The 24250-nt window shown below is 40.8% G+C and overlaps 1 long non-coding RNA gene across 1 annotated transcript; it reads right to left on the bottom strand.

The window, feature by feature from the left end:
* Positions 1-9455: 9455 nt before the first annotated feature.
* On the bottom strand, positions 9456-12415 carry LOC136880853 (uncharacterized). Its single transcript, XR_010860957.2, has 3 exons — positions 12384-12415; positions 10890-11047; positions 9456-9529 (listed from the first exon to the last, which is right to left on the bottom strand). It is a non-coding gene; the product is annotated as an uncharacterized lncRNA (long non-coding RNA).
* Positions 12416-24250: the final 11835 nt, after the last annotated feature.

The raw sequence follows: 24250 nt of genomic DNA, 5'->3' as shown, positions 1-24250 counted from the left end.
ATTTTGACCTCCCCGGCGGTTCTAGTGTTAAATATAGCCCTCTGTTTGATCGTAGTCTAAATTCAGCATTGTTGTTTCTTATAGGTCCCAGTATATATCTCAAGGTTCTTCTTAAACTTTTCTAATTTTTCCAGACCCCCAATTTTGTAAGTTTAAGAGTTTCTTCTGATGATGACAATATTAACAGTTAATAAAATACTCTGACAGTCCAACTCGTTGGTTGAATGGTCAGCGTACTGGGCTTCGGTTCAGAGGGTCCCGGGTTTGAATCCCGGCAGGGTCGGGGATTTTAATCGCTTCTTATTAATTCTTCTGGCTCGGGGACTAGGTAGATATGTCCGTCCCAACACTCTCCTCTTCATATTCAGACAACACACTACACTACCAACCACCGCAGTAATATGCAATAGTGATTTCATGCCTCCACATAGGGTTGGCGTCAGGAAGGGCATCCGGCCGTAAAACAGGACCAAATACACATGTGCGAGGCAGTTAGTACCCGCGACCCCACAGGTGTGGGAAAAGCGGCAGGAAAACAAGAAGAATAAAATACTCTGACAAAACCTGAGCTATCGGGAATCAGATCATTTATGCGACCTATGTACCAATTTGAATATTCCAAAGTTTCTGTCGTCTGAATGTACCGATTCATAATACTAAGTTTATTTTTTCAAATGGATAAAGAGTGCAAAACTGGAATTATTTCTCTAAAAATTATTATATGAAGTATCTGTATACTTCATTACAAAATCTCAGCCTGGATTATGGTTTGGACATTACGGCAGGTCCTCTAAGGTACTTACCTCAATGACGACTTTATACGCTTGGAATGGAGGTTTTGATAGTTACGCAATGCACCACGAACGACTCGTTCAAATGATCTCGTGATCAAGTATTCTGATAGCAGTCAGGTGTGGTATTCCATGTTCAATGACGAGTCATATCCCCTACACTGGCGCGCAGAATGCTTCCACGGTATCTCCTGAATGACATAAGAGACGACTAAAACGGGTTCTCTACTTGGGACCGTGGATCAGGGCTACTACCCAAATCTGGCATTGCTTCTGCTTACTTCTCCCGTTATCTTTACTTTCACTCTCCTATCTGACCTCCCATAGTCAGCTCTTTTTTCTTCTCCGACCTCGACGACATTTGACTTGCGACGCATCAACAGTCTTCAAATCTCACGCCTTTCGCGGTCCTACTCTTTCTTTTGCCTATATTTGAATTCGTACAGTATCACTCATTATATTATCCATGCTACGAAACAATCCAGTCTATTAGGCCAGAAGGGAACACTGCAAAAGTTGACTTCGTAATACATGCCATCATATTTCTTTTGTCCGACTCCATGGCTAAATGGTTAGCGTGCTGGCCTTTGGTGACAGGGATCCTGCGTTCGATTCTCCGCAGGGTCGGGAATTTTAATCGTAATTTGTTAATTCCGCTAACACTGAGGCTCGGTGCATGTGTCGTCCTCATCATCATTTCATCCTCATCACGACACACAGGTCACATTCGAGCGTCAAATCAAACGACCTGCATATGGATAGTCGACCGTGTCCTCGGACACTCCCGGAACTAAAAGCCATACGCCATTTCATGTTTATTTTTCAATCGAGTCACCTGAGTCAGTAAGCAACACTGCAAACATGACTTCGTATTACCTGCCATCATATTTATTTTTCAGTCGAGTCACTTAGGACAGTAAGCAACACTGCAAAACTTGACGCCATACTACGTATTAGTATTCTCATTTATTACCAATCAGTGTCGGGATACAATGGAGTAGGCTATCCTGCGATAGGTGGCAACTCTGTACATTAATATCTGCTGTCTTCTTGTTTACTGCCCGTTTTGGTACACACTCCAACCAAGTCTCCTGGAATATAGGCAGCACTACTCAACTTGACATCAGATTTTTTTTTTTTTTTTTTTTTTTTGCTATTGGCTTAACGTCGCACCGACACAGATGGGTCTTATGGCGACGGTGGGTCAGGAAAGGGCTAGGATTGGGAAGGAAGCGGCCGTGGCCTTAATTAAGGTACAGCCCCAGCATTTGCCTGGTGTGAAAATGGGAAATCACGGAAAACCATCTTCAGGGCTGCCGACAGTGGAGCTCGAACCCACGATCTCCCGAATACTGGATACTGGCCGCGCTTAAGCGACTGCAGCTATCGAGCTCGGTGACATCAGATTAGTTCCGTTCTTCGTTGCACTGTTCATATCAACGGGTTTCTTTTAAAACCCCGTATGTCCCTATGCTCTTCTAGTCATCATGTTCTTTAAGATTGGTCACGCCTCCCAGCCACATATGGATGTACAGTCCACCAGAACAATTTTCGTTGTATTTATTTTCCTATGCTGGTGTGTAAAGGAAAATGAACCTTAAATACATTACACCGTACGAGTGCGTATATTCGCCATGCAAAAAAACACTTCTACAGCACGATATGAAAGTCACGAAAATTATTCTGATAGACTACATATACAGTGAATATGTGGCTGGGAGACATGACCAGTCTTAAGGAATATAATGGGTAGGGAGATCATTGAGACATACGAGGTTTTCAAAGAAAGCCATCAATATAGAAATACATTCTGGTCGCCTTGTAACCTATAGTTAGACTGCACCGCAAAACACGACCTTCTTACTCTCCGTTCTACGATAGTCTTCTTTTGTCCGAAGGTGAAGAGTATTTTAATAAATAAAATCATATCTTTTCTCAGAGATGTAATAGTAAATATCCCTGGAAATTGTAAATAATCATATTAAACAAGGCTTATTCAAGTAATGTTGAAGCTGCAACACAGCTCTGTGCAAGACTTGTAAATAAGAAACATGAATATTGTCAAATGTACAAATTTGAAAATATTCCCCACTAATTTCAAATAAATTAATCACATCCAAGAGAGTCAGAAGCCTCCATGGATCACATGGCAGCGCGCCGGCCTCCCTCCACCGGATTCCGTGGTTCAAATCCCGGTCACTCCATATGAGATTTGTGCTGGACAAAGCGAAAGCGGGTACTCCCGGTTTTCCTGTCATCTTTCATTCCAGAAACACTCTCCAACATCATTTCATCAGTAACCCACTAATCATTACCCCAGATGAGTGCGACAGGCTTCCTAGGCCGGAACAATTCCTATACACGCCGCTAGATCGGAGCTTTATTCACTCCTTTCCTGACCTGCTCAAATGACTGGAAACAAGTTGTAGGTTTTCATTTCCAAGAGAGTGACTGTTCATTTCTTCCATTTCTGTTTCACGTTCACACTGTAATACTGGAGCACTCATTTTGCTAGACCACATTTGCTCTTTGTGAAAATAGACCATCCAGTTTACTGGCATATCGTCGCTGCCGGGACAAAACCTCCTATGCGATAATATTTTTGGAGATATACTGACCCGCAGCACATACATTATGAAGAGCGATAATGCCTTGACAATATTCACGCAATATTGCCACCTTAGATGACAAAACCTTACGGGCCAAAGTTCTAAGCTAAAATATTTCACATAGGAGGTTTTGTCCCGGCAGCGACGGTATATTCTCAAGGACTTACTCTTCTTGGAACAAGTGAGGGCTTTCCGTACCCAGGCACTGATATCCGAGAAGATCTCTCCTTCACTTCCGGACTTTCAGCGTGTTACACGCCGTGTATATACCATCCTTGTAGCAGCACTACTGCACTGTTCAGTTCAGATGGCCTCAAACTGAAAGTCTAACTGGTGAGTCAATCAGACGCAATGTAGATGTCTGAGTGATTTATAACGGTTGTTAATATCCCCTTAAATTATCTCCATACCAGCTGGAAGACTTCACACTGTTAAAGTGTTACATAACGTACACAAATCGTCTACTTTCACATGAGTGTGCTGGGACCTATTGTTCGTGGGTAAGTTATCATGTATTATCTTGTACCAGGTGTCACGAGGTGTTTCGAGAACTGCACGATTCGATACATTCCTCCATACACGATACCAATAGAAAACCAGAGCCGTCTTCATGGTGTTAGGTGCTTGATGGTGTTACCGCAGCATATGGGTGTAGAACTTCGTTGTTATTTCGGTAGATGTAAGTAGGTCCCGGGGAAGATAGCTCAGTTCACGTGTATGCGGCACGTGGTGATTGATATCACAGATTGCAGGTGGATTACTGTCCGACTCGTTGGCTGAATGGTTAGCGTACTGGCCTTCGGTTCAGAGGGTCCCGGGTTCGATTCCCGGCTGGGTCGGGGATTTTAATCAGTTTTGATTAATTCTTCTGGCTCGGGGAGTGGGTGTATATGTCTTTCCTAACACTGTCTTCATCATATTCAGACAACATAGCACACTACCAACCACCAGAGAAACACGCAAATAGTGATTACATCCCTCCATATAGGGCTGGTGTCAGGAAGGGCATCCGGCCGTAAAACAGGGCCAAATCGACATGTTCGCACCCACGACCCCAAAGGTTTGGGAAAGGGCGGCAGGGAAAGAATTGCAAGTGGATTTCTACTTTCGCTGGGGTTGCACCATCTCTTTAGGAATATTGTTGACGTGGGATGTCCAGGCGATTAGATCAGTTTCAAATATCATTTAAGAAAGAGCTCTTTGGTTTTGTGTGCGCATCAACAAGAGCGAGTCCTTCTTTAGGTTTAACTAGTGTTCTGCTGATCCGGAATATTGAACCTGCCATATGTATCAGGCTACTGATGAAGCTACCCGAATGCCTATTATTCGTGGCATGGGGAGAATGTGGCTTAATACCAGATTTTACTAAGCGCATATCGTCACTCCTATGCCAAAGCCACGAATGTAAAAATACTGTTCCTATCTATCATTTTGCTTAAGACTGGTCACGGCTCCCAGACACATATTCATTGGGTTCATTTTCGTATGCTGATGTGTAAAGGAAAATGAACCTTACTGTACCGTACTGTAGGAATGTATGTTTGCTTGACATATTTAGCCGCTCCTAGAGTATGATGGATTTATTTACTTTCCTTTACACATGCGTATAGGAAAATGAACTCAACGAAAATTGGTCGGATGGACTGTATACCAATACGTAGCTATAGGCGTGACCAGTCATAAGGGAAATAATGGATTAGAAGAGCTTTGTCACTTTCACGGTTTTGGCATATGCATGACGATATATGTTTACATATTGGATTCTTTGCTCCAGGAATTCTAATTTATATTCTACTTGCTGTAGAACGCCTATCACAGTCGTGAGGGCATGGGACCAGTTCTTCTGAATAATCGTATGCACGCTATTGAATACGTCACTCCTAATGTATTAATTACCTCTCGATGGCTTACTTCTAAAACCTCTTATGTCCCAATGCTCTCCCTACTCATTATATTCCTTACGACTGGTCACGCCACCCAGCCACACATTTATATGCAGTCCATCAGAATAATTTTCGTTGTGTTCATTTTCCTGTGCTAATGTGCAAAGTAAAATAAACCATTCCGTATTGTAGGAATGTTGTTTGCAAGCGAATTTACGCACTCCTACAGTATAATATACAAGGTTCATTTTTCTTTACACATAACCATAGGAATACAACGAGAATCGTTCTGATGGACTGCATATCTGCATGTGGCTGTAAGGCGTACGAGTCTTAAGGAATATAATGGGTATGGTGAGCATTGGAACATACGAGGTTTTAGAAGTAAGCAATCGCTCTGTTACATTCATCCATGGTGGATGATCTCTGTACTGTCTGCTTCTATTACCTATCAGCATAGTCTTGGTCTTCAAAGAGTTAAGAACTGCTCCAGAATAGTGACAATAAGTTTCTGGTTCCGATATTAGCTGTTGGAATTTCGTGTTGTGATCGAGGATCATGGTGACATCATCAGCATAATCAAATATAACTAAGGTTCCTGGTGAGAATGCGCGTTTTAAATTTATAATAAATTGTTCCAAAAGGAAAAAAATAATACCACAGATAAGAGACAGCCATGCCGAACTTCTCTCCAAACACTGACTGCACTTGTGAGGTAGCAATTTACATTGATCTTGGATGTAGCACCAATCACTATTTTCTCAATTATTGGAATGAATCGTACGTTGAACTCCAGAGCTCCAGCAGATATCTGTGATTTACTCTATCAAAAGCAAGGTCAAAATCCACTGAAATGAGCTCTCTACGTTTATTATCAGTCAATCATTTGCTTATCCTGTTTCGAGTGTCACAGATGGTATTAAGGATACCGAATCCTTGGGCTGCACCTGAGTGATGACTGGATGTTTCGTCCTCTACAAATGGGAAGTCTACATTTCAGACATCGGGAGAGTACCTTATAATCAAACTTTAAGAGAGTTATGGGACGAAAGTAAGCTGCAGTCTTTGAATGTGTCTTTTTGGAATGATTACTCTTAGAACTTCCTTTATCCGATCGATACTCTTTCCCGGTCCAAGGGTATTGTTTGAAGCGTCAATGAGTTCATTCTTGGTGACTGGCCCTATCAAATCCCATAAGATGTATTTGACGCACTGTATATTATACTTTGGTACTCTTCTTCTTTTAACACCAGACTTAGGCTTTCTTAATTGCGATGCTGTACTCCTCCTGGCATGCCATCAAAAACTGGTCGTACTGATCAATAGGTGTACTGGGCTCATCTCCGTACAATTCTTCAAAGGAACGTACAATTGTTTCTTTAATTTTGAGTGGTCTTGCATTACTTCGGTCAGAGGTGGTAAGATGATGAATGCATTTTTGACGTCCCTTAGGACATTATCGGATTAGATTAATAACTGAGGGACTTTACTCACTAATGCATTGATTATCTCAAGCGCCTTTTTTAATTATTCTTGGTATTTCCTGCGCAATGTCAGAAATTGGGGACTTCCTTATCTGATAAATATTTCGATTGGTAGTGTCTTCCGTATATTGCTGGCGTAAACATTGATAGTGAAATTCAGTTGTATGTCTATACATCCGATGGCGTTGTGAGCTGTACGCTTTCATGAGTTTTATAACTCGGGGCTTCGCATACAACACTCACCACTCCATTGTATTTTGATATCAGTTTATTTGTACTCCCCGTCCAAGCCATTCTGTAGAAAATCATTCTCTGTAATATAGTTTCATTTAGTTTCCACGAGCCTCTTCCACGCGCTGGGCCTAGAGCTTTTTGCCTTAACTTGCATATCGTCGCTGCCGGGACGAAACCTCCTATGTGAAATATTTTAACTTAGAACTTTGGCCGGTAAGGTTCTGTCATCTAAGGTGTAATACTGTGTGAATATCGTCAAGGCATTCTGGCTCTTCATCATGTATGTGCTGCGGGTCAGTATATCTCCAAAAGTACTATCACATAGGAGGTTTTGTCCCGGCAACGACGATATGTATGCACAATGATTGAAAAATGCCACAGGACATACACCCACTTGGCGTACTCCTCCCTGAAAAGTTTTGTTAACATAAATTCTATATAATAGGGAGGCTCCTGTGTTGTATAAATAAGTGTAACCAGCAGATTGCGACCTTTTAAGTTCCCTAGTATCTTTCAATTGTAGCGCCTGTTTCAAAGCAGCCATGCTGGGCAACTTTGAAAAGAACCAGTGTGGTCTTTCGCTGACATGACGGCATTAAAATCTCCCCCAAGTATCATATTGCCTTGGAACTTGTGGATAAGAGAAAGTACATCTATTGTAAAAAGATTATCATCTTTCAGATCTGGCCTTTGAACCTGAATATATATTTATAATCAGTAGATCTCTAACACATATGCTGATCCCTCGTGCGTTCTAGAGAAAGGGTCAGTGTCACTATTCATCTCAGCGATCCCGAAAACTATGGATTCACCACTATTTTCGATAATTTTCAAATCTAGACCCTCTCACCTCCCACCCATAAAGAATAAAAAATCCAGAGTGTCACTATTCATCTCAACGACCCCGAAGACTATGGATTCGACACTATGATTTTTGTGCCTCACTCTACCCTCGCTCCCATCTTAAAAAATCGAGTGTCTCTATTTACCTTAGCGACCCCAAGAACTATGAATTTGACACTATTTTTATTATTTTTATACTTAACCTCAACTGGTACCCCCAACCCTAATGGTGATAGCGATGGGTTACCACTCAGTGCTCATATTCAGAGAGTAAATCATAAGTCTACCAAGTTTGGTTGAAATTGCTCCAGTGGTTTACGAGGTGATGTGTCGCTTACATACACACATTTTTATATACACCTGCAGGTCTATAGATTGCCATGATGTGGTTGCTATTGACGACGGAGGTAAGTTAACTTACTTTACTATAAACGTAAGTGAGAAAAATGGTTTAACAAACAGTTTGAATTGTTTCATAGTAACTGACAAAAGAAAACTGAAACTTAACACATTCACTTACATTAACAGGGGTAAAATGAAGATTTTACAAATCTAATTTTACTACGTTGAATGTAAATTTCAAAAATAAGATTTATATCGATGGCTTACTTCTAAAACTTCGTATCTCCCAATGCACTTCCTATCCATTTTCTTCCTTAAGACTGGTCACGCCCCCCAGCATCATATGGATGTATAGTCCATCAGAACAGTTTTCCTTGTGTTCATATTCCTATGCAGATATGTAAAGTAAAATTGACCTTAAATACATTAAACTGTAGGAGTGCTTAAATTCGCCATGAAAACAACATCCCTACAATACGGTATGATAAGGTCCATTTTCCTTTACAGGGTAGCACAGGAAAATGAACACTACGAAAAAGGTTCTGATGGATTGCGCATAAACATGTGTCTGGGAGGCGTGACGAGTCTTAAGGAATATAATGGGTAGGAAGAGCATTGTAACATACGAAGTTTTAGAAGTAAGCCGACGATATGCAATTACTGTAATTGACCATTCTCGAACTTTATTACACAAAATCATGCTCATGTAGTAAGTACTCCTCACTTTCTTTATGGTCTACATAACTATGTCGCCATGTGTTCGATATATCTTCGGTGATGAAACAGTACCTCGTACGTCACAATGCTCTTCCTACCCATTACTTTTCCTTGAGACTGGTCACGCCTCCTAGCCACATATGGATATGTATTCCATCGGAAAAGTGCTTGTTGTGTTCATTTTCCTATGCAAAAGTATAAAGGAAAATGAAGTATAGTGTAGGAGTGAATAAATACATCATGCAAACACGCATTCCTACAATACTGTACGGTAAGGTTTATATGTGGCTGGGAGGGGTGGCCAGGCTTAACGAAAATAATGAACAGGAAGAGTATTGTGACATACGAGATTTTGTTTCTTCAACGACGGTATGTTTCCTCACATAAAATTATTTAATTATTTGTAGACCACCATGCGTAATTATCATTAACAAACATTATCTGCCATAGCGTATTGCTTATGAATTATGACAGTGGGGTAAAGTGTCATACTTTAATTCAATGTTTACCTGGAAAGGAGAGGTTTTTAATAACAGACCACACACTTTTAGAGTGAGATGTGTTTATTTAGAGAGAAGAAAAGTATAAATTATGAGCTGTACATCTTGATGAGTCAGAGTAAGGATCTGAAAAGAAATAAACAACATTTTAGACAGGAGAAGTCTTAGGGCACCTGCTACATATTTAAAGTTATTTCAGTTGGAATATTGTTCCACCTAATATCTCTTATAAAGCAGTTCCTAGGTATTTAATATGTAATGGAAAGAAATATGCTCTAAGGAGAGGTCAATATGTAACAATAAAAGTAATTTACAAAGGGAAAAGTAAATGGGAAATGTTAACGTCGATGTATGTTAAAGCGTAACAAAAATTAATTACATGGATTGTACTAGATCCAGACTGTTACGCCTTGGAGCCTTCAAGTATCAACTAGCCACCTCTACGATCCTCCGCTTACAATTAGCTCCGAGACTTCATTTAATTACTCATACCTTACCACTACAAATCGTTGGGAACTGAGTCTAACCATCATCACCTTGCCCTCCTCCTGCTTCTCTTACCATTCATGTCCGAATCCATTGTTCTCCTAGACAGCCTACCTTCCTCCATTCAAGCTAACTTGACGCAACCACCGAAGGCGCTTTATGCGTACAACTTCATCCATCTAGTTCATTTCTAACTTGACTCATTCCGAGAACCCTCCTGTCATTGTTCCCACCTAATTGTAATTGCAGTTTTTCTCATTATTACTTCCAACTAATGAGTACGATATCCTGAGTCCCGTACAGTAAAGTCTCTCTACAGACCCATGTAAGGATAGTTTGGTACGAGAACTTATTTCTTTCTTACAGAGACCGTTGACTGCAACTCCGGGGCCACTGCATTATCTTTTCTGAATCTTCAGTCTCACTTATTATAACACCATCCTAGGAGAACACACATCCTAAATAATTGAAAAGATCCACCTGTTTCGGTTTGGTTTTCTCGGCCTGGTATTCAATTCCCTTAGGTTTCCTCCCTGCTGACAATTCTTTAGTTTTGGAATTGCTGATTTTATTATCATACTACAATCGGATAAGTGTTCGTATCTGAATGCCTTTCATCATAGAAATGAATGTAGAATTTCAAATATCCCAGTCTCACTGTTAATTGCTGGTGAAGCAGAGGTCACAGAATCATTGCAGTGCAGACGTAGTTAAAAAGTATATTCATATTTTAAAATAAAAGGCCGGCCCCAGTCTGTTCTCAAACATGTATATGCCTATGAATATTGAATTTTCACGACCACATTGTAATTGAAATTGACTTTCAACCTATTAGGTCGTGTGCGTAGTACGTGTTGAAGAGATGTTAAGTTCAGAACAAAAATGGCCAACCGGACACCAGTGGGATCCGAACTCACAACATGACCTAACAGGTTGAAAGTCGACTTCGATTTACATGCCTCTTTCACTTTTCTTATACAATAATTGAACATTTACTCACTCTCAGCCGATGTAGGGGTAGGCGCCAACAACTGTCCTGCCGTAGGCGTAGGGGGCAGCGTAGGCACCGTAGGCACCGTAGTAGCCACGACCGTAGAGCCCAGTGTAGCCCAGGTACTGAGCAGAGGCGACGGCCAAGAGGGCGAGGACAACAAGGATCTGAAAATAATAACAAGTTTTACAAATCCTGGTAGCGTTCAAAGAGTGTTTACCAAGACATATGATCGATTTTTTCTCGTTCTACGGAAAGTTTCACTGAACTCGAACTAAAATGAAATATTCTGTCTAGGCCTATACAGTTTATTATTAATATTTATGTAAAAATGAAATGGCGTATGGCTTTTAGTGCTGGGAGTGTCCGAGGACATCTTCGGCTCGCCAGGTGTAGGTCTTTTGATTTCATGGCCGTAGGTGACCTGCGCGTCGTGATGAGGATGAGATGATGATGAAGACGACACACACCCCCAGCCTCCGTGCCAGCGAAATTAACCAATAATGGTTAAAATTCCCGACCCTGCTGGGAATCGAACCCGGGACCCCTGTGACCATAGGCCAGCACGCTAACAATTTAGCCATGGAGCCAATATTTATGTAGTGTGCTCTGCACAATGACAGAGTTCCGACAATCTAGAGAAAGAATATTTTGAATATTTTGAAGGTTACAGAACACTGTCGACTAGTTTCACTGAATTCTTGGTGGTAGTCGTCGTGATTGCTATTTTAATGGGAAGAACAACCAGGCAAACATCACCCAGACCGACCCTTACAGGGTAAGCTAAGTTGTCCATTCACTGCTTCGCATACTTAATCAACATGTTCATCCATGACAGTACGATTTCATAGAATAGTCCAATTAAGTACATCGCCTATTCAATTTGCAGCAATGCCAATAACATTATACTAATCGATAGCAACATTTAAATACAAATATTGCTTAGGCTGATGAAAAAAGTACACCAGCGGTCGACGTTGCTTTTCTTGTTCCATGGCTCGTGTGATATACCCTGTGATCAATTACGTCAAAATATCAGCCTAAGGTGCTCGTCTAAGGCAGTTTTTCTTGTGTCTTAGAGACACAATACTGAATGTACATGGGGTTAGATACTTAAAGCCATATGAGAAATGTAAAAAGTCAGGTAGTGAACCCAGTATTATCCAGACAAAAGTTTGATTCACCAGTCTGTAGCCCAACCGGTAGAAAATAAGTTCGTGTCTTTGTCCCGAGGTGGTTCAGATCTTTTCGGGCAAACCCCACTGAAGGTAAACTGGGCGTATAATTATAAGCTCATATCAGCTCCCAAATTTCTACCGGAAATAGAACCCATGCCCCCGCTGACGACAGCGGATAATGCTAACCGTTACTCTATGGAAATGGACGTCCAACCTGTTGTTTCAATAAAGTTAGAGTAGTAAACAGAGATTGAGTGAAAGAACTAGATTGCGTATAAAATAGGATATTACTGTACTGTGCAGTAAGATAGGTAGTATCACTTACCAGCTTGTACATGATGAGGGCGTGTGGCGAGTCTTTACTACGAACACTGACTTCCTAGTGGGTCCAGCTGTTTATATAGTCCAGTACCCGGGACTTGGCCCTCCTCTTCCCCACCTTTCACCGCTGTCAAGGCCCCCTGTGAATCGCCTTGGGTGCTCAGAACACGCACGAAACAGTGGGCCGTTGTTTGGGAGGATTAACCATCTCAACAATAATGTTGTTATTGTCATTAACTACTTTTTTGATTTTTGGAGACGCCGAGGTGACGTTCCCTTACAGCTGTAGGTACGAGGCTGGAGTATTTGAGCAGCGGACCGAGCCGAGATCGTGAGGTCAAAAGGCCATCCCTCTACCGCCTAAGCTACTCAACCGGGCAGTTAACAATCTCTGTAGCTCTGCATAATGTAAAGTGCATGTAGCAGATGGGCTATCTTTCTGTCATTTCCCAGACTCCATGATTATCCAATATTATATTTCATTTCCAATAACGAGACAGATTTTCACTTTATAGCTCCAAGTGTGGAAATGACATTAACGGTAGTTTGAGACAGATATCACACTCATTGAGCAAGTAATTAAGAATAGATTGAGCGTATCGCCATGTCGGCCTCTCACCGTTGGGTTCCGTGATTCAAATCCCGGTCACTCCATGTGAGATTTGTGCTGGACAAAGCGGAGGCGGGGTGCGATTTCTCCGGATACTCCGGACTTCCCTGTCATCTTTCATTCCAGCAACACTCTCCGTTATCATTTCATTTCATCTGGCAGTCATTAATCATTGCCCTAGAGGAGTGCGACAGGCCTCGGCAGCCGGCACAATTCATATCCTCGCCGCAAGATGGGGACTTCATTCATTCCATCCCTGACCCGGTCATTGACTGGAAAACAGGTTGTAGGTTTTCATTCATGAACCTATCGCCAGTTAGACACTGTCCATGATAAAGGCCTGCTCGGTTTACGCCGAAGGGTGTAGGATACATCCCCCGTCAGGATATCCAAACGTTTGGAAACGAGATTTCCATCTCTCAGTATGTTCTTGTTTTTACGTCCCGCTAACTAGTTTTCACGGTTCTCGGAGATGCCGAGGTGCCTGAATTGTGTCGTGTAGGAGTTACTTTAAGTGCCAGTAAATCTACCGACACGAGGCTGACGTATTTGAGGACCTTGAAATACCACCGGACTGAGCCAGGATCAAATCTGCCAAGTTGGGATCAGAACGCCAGCACCTCAACCGTCTGAGCCACTCAGCCCGTCATTTTCGCTTCTGCAGAATCAAGTGACCCTAGGGTTCACTCAGGCTACGCTAGAAATGACTACCTAGTCTATTCTTGTGAACAGAGGTGGCATCCCACACAGTGCCGAGGTTACTCTTCCAAGAACCCTCATGACCTGCTTTACTTGTATCGACACTAAGAACCACTGTAATTGCAACAAAGGTCTGCCTCGATATCCTGAACGTTCATCACATTTATTAATCCGGAACAACTGATATTCAATAATAATAATAATAATAATAATAATAATAATAATAATAATAATAATAATAATAATAATAATAATAATAATAATAATAATAATAATAATATTTGCTCGGGGCATACCGTGGTGGACAGAGGTGAAGGAAGGTGGGGGCATGAATAAATGGATTTGGAAAAGACGGAAGATTAATTTAAACCTTTAAAACTGGTAATATATTTCATTCCGGATTTTTCTTTCTTTTCAAACTGTGCACTTTGCTAAGCAAATAACGAAATCAGGTACAAAGTCTAGCTCCAGAGCTTGAGTACAATACTAGAATAATGAGATAACAACAATTTAACAACATGAGCTTGAAGCTCCCTAGTTATCAGTAATACAAGAGCACCATTGCGCCCTTCAATCAAGGAGACAGAGCTCCAACTTTTACACCAGTAGGACGAGCGTGTTTACCCAATTACTCCCTGGGAGACAATTCTCCAAAATGACAAGTTCCAGGCCTATTAAGGCACCTACCTACATTTAACAAAGCCAAACAGTAAATACTGTCTTATATGCTCAACAGTCTGATTTACCTTTAAAGTAAAAAAATGAAATTGACTTTAGCAGCGGTAACAAGTACCCATACTACGTGGCTTTTGGTAAAAACGAAATGTTAAAGTTACTGGCCGAAAATCAAAATGATAGGAGGTAACACTTGCACTCCTTGAAATTCACATGAAAATACTTAAAACCCTATGTGGGCTTATGGGCCGACGTTACAGAGGCTAACCCTATACTACAGAGGTGACTAGAAGGAGAGAAAGTTAACAAAATTAAGAGATACATTGAACGGTTACAAAATCATAGTCACTTCCATATCAAGTTCAGGGGGAATACAATAGCGTTCCTTACTCTTTATTCCCTAAGTTCGGTTAAGTACTTAAGATTTGTTTGAGAATTTACGTTGAGAAATAAAAGTTACATTGCGAAAGAAATTTAAAACCTTCCATTCGAGCTAGCTTTCAAATACTGTTACATTGTTAAACAGAATCTGCCATTACCTTGAGCTGGTGGACCTCCCAAAGATGGAGGAGGGAGCCCTTCCCTCTGCCTCCGCCACGAACACACTCTAAACCTCTTGACTGGAGCGATCACAAAGAAAACCTGGCCCGAAATGTCCCAGCTTTTATAGCGGAGAGGAAGATTTATCTGGGCCGAAACCCTGACACACACCCAATTTTCATTGGACAATCAAATAATATCAAAACAGTGATTGGTTACTTAAATAAATGTACAAATTCTTATTGGCTAACATATTAAGTTGGCGGGAAGAGATAAAACTATTGATAACTTTAGAACACCAAAAACAAACTATAAACAATTCAGTTTAAGAAACCTTGACACACAAAATTACTTCGAAAATTAACAGTTCATCTTCACCCCAGAAGGCGCACATAAGTTGATAGTGGCGACATCTGTCGGGGACTATTCAAACTATTTCCGAAATGAGTTTCCGATTTCCTGTTACAGATGGCCTTCTACAAGGCGCTAGATTTAAATGTACGGGGTGGGAGTACTTCCGGTACAACATTAATAATAATAATAATAATAATAATAATAATAATAATAATAATAATAATAATACAAACGAGGCCGAAGAGGACCAAATTGTCATGGACTGTCCAGATGTATTTTTGGTGAGACTTGGTGTTTACAGTACCCTTATGCCTTTTGGTACCGGTTGCAACAACCTTGTTAGTTTCATAGATCTGTCCCAGTCTTATCCTTGGCTTTGACAATATTAAAGTGACTGAGATATGATATAAGCAATGCTAGAAACACCATTCCAAATACGGGCAAAAGGGAATGAAGTGGCGCATGGCTTTTAGTGCCGATAGTGTCCGAGGACAAGTTCGGCTCGCGAGATGCAGGTCTTTTGATTTGACTCCCGTAGGCGACCTGCGCGTCGTGATGAGGGTGAAATGATGATGAAGACGACACATACACCCATCCCCCGTGCCAGCGAAATTAACAAATTACGGTTAAAATTCCCGTCCCTGCAGGGAATCGAACCCAGGATCTTTGTGACCAAAGACCAGCACGCTAACCATTTAGCCATGGAGCCGAACATACGGTCAGATTCTGTGATGAATGCTGTGAAAGTGTTGCTCATAGAATCGGTTGGTGTGTACATTTCTGTGGGCTTGGCAGACTGATATAAAAATAATTGTGATGGCACCTTCTGGCTCGGTGAGTAAAGTAACTCCTCATTTCCTTAGTATGGCTCGTTAGTAAAATATAGGCCATCTATGATCTGTTGAGGATCAGACCATCTTCGGGCTGAACACATACATACATTATCATACAGATCTTTTACTGCCGTTGGTTTTACGTCACCGACACTGAGAGGTGTTATGGCTGCGATGGGCTAGGATTGGTCTAGGACCGGGAAGGAAGCTACAGTGGCCTTAATTCAGGTACTATTATTATTATTATTATTATTATTATTATTATTATTATTATTTATTTTCCTTAAATTGTACATGTACAATTTAGGGGTGGTAGATGGAGAAAGGGCAAGTCCCTCATACACGGAAGTGCCTCCATCTCCACATGTGTACATTACCTCTACTGAATATTTACATATAAACTTATGTAGACAATTTTAAATTTACATATTTACACTCCAAACACAGCCTCAGTATATGCCTCGTCTGGATATGAGAAAACACAGGAAATCATCTTCAAGGCTGCCGAAATGTGGGATTCGAACCCATCATTTCCCGAATACAAAACTTAGTCTACAGCTACACGGTTCGAACCGCGCAACCAACTCCTTCGAAATTTCTTGGCTAGTTAATACACAGAAGAGATCTGTCTGTGTTCATTAACAAAAGGATGCAAATTGCATTTTTTTAACGTGTTAGAATGGTAAAATTAGCTGCAAATTGCTCCATACATGCCTGTCACTTGCTTGAACAGAAAATAGCATATTTATTGGTAAAGTGCCTATTGAATACAAGTACATTATATTAAGGAGTAAGACAAGAAATAGTTTACTTCGCAGGAACATATTATAGGACGTGGTATTCAGTATTTGACTCTAATTCTTCCGTATTTTTCTCTTCATATATTAGGAAATGTACATGGAAATTTAAGAGTACAATTTATTTGGGTCTTTCTTCAAACCAGTTGGTCGAACTGCGGCGAAGGAGCTGCTGTTCTGAGTCTATAATCGATCGAGGGTCCGGCTTCATGGCCAAATTGTTAGCGTGTTGGCCTTTGGTCACACGGGTCCCGGGTTCGATTCCCGACAGAGTCGGGAATTTTAACCATAATTGGTTAATTCCCCTGGCATGGGAACGGGTGTATGTGTCGTCTTCATCATCATTTCATCCTCATCACGACGCGCAGGTCGCCTACGGGAGTCAAATGGAAAAGACCTGCACCTGGCGAGCCGAAGTCCTCGGACACATCACGGCACTAAAAGCCATACGCCATTTCCATTTCATCGATTGAGGGTAGCAGACTGTAATACCACCTACTAGCTGTGTGTGGAAATCAATAGGAAACAACCTCATATGTCTGTTCCTTGGCACTCTCTGTGGTCTTGGGGCTTCCTATCACAACTGAAGGTGGAGTTGTTTGGTTTGTGTCTGTAACTCAACATACTTGCAATTATTCCTGAGATTACTGTGCACTTTTATATTCATTAGAAAAAGGCTCGGGTTCTAAGGAATATAGACATACCTACGATGCCAGATCTAAATAATTATAGTACTTCGGAAAAACATGAGAAATCACAAGCTCAATAATCAATATGTAGCCTCATGAGAGATCTTCAGAGGAGGAGACCAAGCTAGGAGAAAGAAGGCGCCGGATTCAACGAGTTGATCACGAACAATAGAGAAAACCATAGCAGTGTTATTATAAAATAATTAATAAAAGGTCGATCATATACAATTTGAATTTTAGAAAGGACAGTAGACTCACCACTCTTAAACGGGTCCCGTTGGGTATTGTTTTGCGAGAGGGCTAGTACCAAGCTACCATTATAAGTTAACAATTTATAAGGATCAGAAACGATAATGATAGTTACAAGTCAATATATGCAACTTTATATGTGAGATTAATACGGGAAAATCCCAAAAATCACATTTGAAATAATTTATTTGCAATTTATAAGGATAAGAAAACAGATCATTAGGGACTCATTACTTAAGGGCTAATCCCACCCTACAAAACAAAACAAAAATCTAACCCCATGCCGCTCTAGCCCTGTTAGGCCTTGGACCACCAACTAACTTTTGCTCAGCCTGAGGTCCTGCAGATTACGAAGTTACGCATGGTCAGCGTAACGAGTCCTCTCGTCCATTATTCTTGGTCTTCTAGACTAGGGCTGTTATCTGACCGTCAGATAACTTCTCAGTTTTTGCCATGTAGGCTGAATGGACCTCGAACCAACCCTCGAATCCAAGAAAACATTCCTGACCTGGTCGGCAATCGAACTCGAGGCCTTCAGGAAAGAGGCATGCTCACTACCCCTCGACCGTCTGGCCGGTTAATACCAACCTACATTTGGAAAATTGGAATTAAATGGAAAGTTCCTTTGAAACAATCTGCAGTGCCAGTTATGTTCCACGCCTTAGGAGCCCCTACCGTTTCTCCCACCTGACACTACATAGCACAAAATATTGAGGAATGGACCAATTACTCCAGGGCCGAAAACTCTCTTTATGTGTATCGGGGCAATATGTTTCTACGACAGCTAGGCTGAGAGGCTCAGACGGTTAAAGCTCTGGCCTTCTGACCCTAACTTGGCAGGTTCGATCCTGGCTCAGTCCGGTGGTATACGTCGGCCTCGTACGGTACATTTACTGTCACGTAAAAGAACTCCTGCGGGACAAAATTACGGCACCTCGACGTCTCCTAAAACCGTCAAAAGTAGTTAGTGGTACGTAAAAGCAATAACATCATTGTTCCTACGGCAACAGACAACAGTGCTCAGCGAGTAGAAAGGGTGGTATTTATCAACGGGTACCAGGTCAAAGGAACACAATGGTTCCATTGTCGGACGACAGAGCACTCTATGTAAAGCCGGAGAAATGATAACGTTGTCTCAGGGAGCCCCAGTATTGGAAATCCAGAATATCAAACTAGCAATCCATAGACTTCCACAGACCAGAAATAAAACGTCTATCATATGATTATGAGAACTGAAATATCCCTATCTTCTTCTTGATCTTCTTTAATATTTATAGAAGGTTAGAACTTGATGTGGATTTGTCCGAATTTTACGACTGGACACCAAACCTTCATTACGTTACGTATTAAGGGAGGAATTTAATTTTGACCCGCAGTTTATATGTTGTTATATGTGAATGATGTGTTCAATATTGCGTGTTTCTGCGGTGGTTGGAAGTGTGATATGTTGCATGTGGATGAAGAGGACAAATACCCAGTCCCCGAGTCAATGTAATGGTTAAAATCCCCAGCCGCCGGGAGTAGAACCAGATGTAGTACGCTGACAATTCAGCCCAGGAGTCGGACTATAACGCCTCTGTCTCCTAACGTGAATTATTGCAAGAGTGACGATACACTCTACTCGTGCATGTGATAGGTAAGATCTGAAACTGTATGCACAGCCACGTTGTGGAAGGTCAATTTGAATATCCCAATGAAGCTTGTATTTACCTTATATTTTTCTGTTCCATTTATGTACATCTCAACAACAGAATGAAATTCATTTTCCCTTCAATTAATCTTAATCTGCTTCCATTTATAGTGTCTTATCGAGTGGCCTTTTGATGCCTGCCGCAGCCGACACAAGTTCACCTCGACAGCCTGATTGCCAAGGTAATTGTCACATAAAGTGTATTTCATTGGTGAAGGACACAGTTTTTCTAGGCGTAGGAGTACTATTAACTATAAATATTCTCAAGGTCGTCAACATTTTTCACATCAGCTATGAACTGTAACCACAAACAGACTTTTTATGGACTTAAATTAATTTCCTTTAAGAACCTGCTTCCTTATGCACCATAAATTCGGTGAAGACTACTTTTTCCTCGTAACAAGCTCATGAGGTAAGTTTCATCCCTGTGCGTTGTTTGTTTGTGTCTCAATGATAACATGAAACTTAAATTCGCATAAGTGTGGGAAACACAGAACTTAACACTTTTGAGGGCATTTGGCTACAAATGGATCTCTCAGACCCTTTAGTGTCAGTTATACCAAAACAGTAGATTTATGCTTTAAAGTTTCAAGCGTTTCCTAGCATTGGAACCTGTAGAATAAGTTGTACCAACATTGAACTACCAACTAATAGTGTTTCATGATTAATGATAGGGAACTCTCGAATCACGCCACGTTGTTATAGAGACTGAGTTACCATGTAATGTTGTAAAAACATGTTTAACGAACAGCAAACTGCAAGAGGAAATTTTAATACCTTGAATTCTCTAAAATATGTTTCAGGAAATTTGAGAAGGCTCCTTTAGACACAAGCATTTGGTGTTCTTATCATTACAAAATAAAAGCTTCCTTAGATGGTCGAAGCAAAATTGAGCTGTAACCTCAAGAGGGCATGTCCTGAAGTGGTGAGTACATTGGAGAGTGGTGTGAATATCCTTAATAGGACCCGTGGACAATTAACATTAAAATACTGGGACATTATATATTCAGAGGTTATAAATATTATCATAAACAAATTCGATAGCGCATGAATTCAATCAGTCAGTACTAATCTGCGTTTAGGGCAGTCGTCCAGGTGAGACATTCCTTATCTGCTGTTTTCCTAGCCTTTTCTTAAATGATTTCAAAGAAATTGGGAATTTGGGAAGGTCGGTGCCTTGCGTTCTACCTGACACTTTTTCTCACACAAAACTGTCGCTTCAGTGACATCAATCATAACGAAGGAATGCGAAAGTAGACGAAGAAACCCACGGAAGTGGCAAATGCAGCGCGTCAATGAGGTCTCATTAAGAGAAACTGCCCCAATTTGTCCTCTTGAATTCCATCTTTATCTTTCCTACTTGTAAAGACACCACTCAAACTTATTCGTCTACTAATGTCATTCCACGCCATCTCTCCACTGACAGCTCGGAACATACCACTTAGTCGAGCAGCTCGTCTTCTTTCTCTCAGTTCTTCCCATCCCAAACTTTGCAACATTTTTGTAACACTACTATTTTGTCGGAAAACACCCAGAACAAATCGAGCTTCTTTTCTTTGGATTTTTTTCCATTACTTGAATCAAGTAGTCCAGGTGAGAGTCCCATACACTGGAACCATACTCTAGTTGGCGTCTTACCAGAAACGTATATACCCTCTATTTAGATCCTTACTACAACCCCTCAACACCCTCATAACCATGTGCAGAGATCTGTACCCTTTATTTACAATCCCATTTATGTGATTACTCCAATGAAGTTCTTTCCTTATAGTAACACCTAGGTACTTACAATGATTTCCACACCCCATCAACGCAGTAATTAAAACTGAGAGTACTCTTCCTATTTGTGAAACTCACAATCTGACTTTAATCCCCGTTTATCATCATACCATTGCCTACTGTTCATCTCACAACATTATCGAGGTTACTTTGCTTGGAACTTATTTATTACTCTATACAGAATAACATCATCCGTCCGATTCGTTGACTGAATGATCAGCGTAATGGCCTTCGGTTCAGAGGGTCCCGGGTTCGATTCTCGACCGGGTCGGGGATCTTAATCGCTTCTGATTAATTTTTCTGACTCGGGGACTGGGTGTTTGTGTCCTTCCCAACAATCTCCTCTTCATATTCACACAACGCACTACACTACCAACCAAAACAGAAACACGCAATAGTGATTACATCCCTCCATATATGGTTGGCGTCAGGAAGGGCATACGGCCGTAAAACAGGGCCAAATCCACATGTGCTACGGAGTTCGCACCCGCGACCCCACAGGTGTGAGAAAATTGGTAGGAAAAGAAGGATAAGACAGAATTGCATCATCCGCAAAAAGCCTTCCTCTGATTTCACTTCTTTACTCATATCATTTATATATATATATATATATATATATATATATATATATAAAGAAAACATAAAGATCCAATAATACTGCCTCGGGGAATTCCCCTCTTAATCATTACAGGGTCAGATAAAGATGATCTCTTTGCTAGTGGTTTAACGTCGAACTAAAACACAAAGGCCTAACGATTTTGGCGACTCAAGTATCTGAGAAGGCTAAAACTCGGAAAGAAGTGGCCCTGGTCTTAATTCATTTACATCCTAAGAATGTGAAAATGTGGTAACATGTTCAGAGCTGCCGGCGGTGTAATTCAAACCCACCCTCTCTGAGATGGCGGATGAAGACAACGCATCTTATCGCCTAAGCTGGAAGAATTATCTTCACCAGAGTGTGATTCGAATCGAGTGGCTCCAAAAAGCGCCTAGTTTTCATGTTTATGGAATGGAAGGCAACGGAAAACAACATTTTAATCTGCAGTACAGGATAACAAGTAGAGGAACTGATGAATTTCACTAAAGTCAGACTGTCGAAAAGCACCAAAACAGATTTATAACATTACTAGCAGAAGTACCCGTTCTTCGTACGGGTTATCAGAAACTGGCTTTAGTTACTCATACTATCGGTGTGACTGACTTCATTAGATATTTATATCACTGGTGTATTTACTTGAGTACGTAGAAATTATTTGTCATGTTTGGAATTATAGTGTATCTTCTTCTTCTTTTCTTCATGGGGGCCTCTAAATAGTAGTTCTTAATTAGCGTCGACCTCTAAGATCTTTTGCTACCATGATTTTCCTTCATTTCCACCTAGATATACTTGCTCCCCTCACAAAGCTGCAGCTTTAGTGTAAGTATACTTCCGCTAGATAGTACCACAATTATAAATATTATTGAATGTACTTGTTTGATCCGACATTTCGTAACTATTACAAATGATCAAGGAAATACGCGATGCATAAAAGGAACTACTATAATTATCGAGAATTATAATTCTCAGGGCTTGTCACTCATGTCGCACATCATATAATGAATCTGAGGATAAATGTTGAGAAATGTATTCAAGTCATGGGCGCACCATCTTAACAACTGTGTACAGTATATAGGTTTTCATGGTTACAATGATTGTAAAAGTGGACCAAAATATCGGCACTAATAACAACAGTGATCCTACTACTCCATGATTTGATAGAAATAGTTTAAACTATAGGTAACAGACTCCGCAAAATGCTGAAACTTAAGGCAGTACGTAAAAACGGAGGTCCGTCGGCAACCGCTGGTCGCCGTACTACGGAGATCTCCGGGGATATTATTTTTATACTACACTCCCTTTCCATCCACGCCCAAAGCGTCTTACACAACAATTTATTTTTTCCAGATAGTAAGTCATATGTGTATAAGTTTTGGTTGGCAGCTATGCCCAAACGTACATGCATAATCTCGCTGCTGTAGAATCCTGGAGCTGACGTTGCCATGGTTACGGCCGTTCATTTCTTTATCCGATTCCTAGAGCAGGGGTAGTGTGGTTCCAATATCTCCATAACGGTTGGTTTTAGGGCCTTCAAACATGGTTTTTCGAACCCGAAAGGTTTACCGAGTTTTGTTCTTTGCGTCAAGGGGCTTAAAACGAGCTTTGTCTCGTCCTTGTACGACATATTCGATTTCGCCTATATTAGCCTATTATTTTAATATTTTTATATCTCCCCCCCCCGTCGCCCCCTTCGAATTGTTTTGAAAATGAAATACAGCCCATGTTACTCACTGGCAATGTAGCTTTCTATGGGTGAAGTAATTTTTAAAATCAGTTCAGTATTTTTTGATTCTATGCGTTACAAACAAATATACACAATTTTCCTCTTTATAATATTAGTATAGAAGTATAAATTACATCCCTACACATACAGTTGACGTCAGGAAGGGTATCCATCCGTAAAACAGGGTCAAATCCACATGTGCTACGCAGTTCGCACCCGCAACCCCACAGGTGTGGGTAAAGCGATAGAAGAAGAAGATACTCATTTTAAAAGTTCACCCGCTTTTTTTTATTCTTTTCACCCCCTTAAGTGGCTTTTCCAAGAAAGTGTGTTCATTTTTAAAGGAGATTCCATGTACCAATTTTAAAGTCTGTAATTCATTTTTTGAGATATATGTTTTCTGACATAAATAATTCAACTCCTTCCTCACTTCCTTTCACAACCCTCCTCCTTAAGTGGATTTTCTGAAAACGAATATTTGTGTTCTTTTATTTTTAGAGGGGATTCCAAATATCAATTTTCATGTCTGTAACATGTTAGGTTTTTGTGATTTATTGTAGATAATTTCGCTGCTGTAGAATCCTAGAGCTGACGTTGCCATGGTTACGGTAGTTCATTACTTTATCGGATTCCGA

The sequence above is a fragment of the Anabrus simplex genome, chromosome 1 (assembly GCF_040414725.1).
Source record: "Anabrus simplex isolate iqAnaSimp1 chromosome 1, ASM4041472v1, whole genome shotgun sequence".
In the NCBI taxonomy this organism is placed as follows: Eukaryota; Metazoa; Arthropoda; class Insecta; order Orthoptera; family Tettigoniidae; genus Anabrus; species Anabrus simplex.
This window is presented reverse-complemented; position numbering and strand designations above follow the sequence as displayed.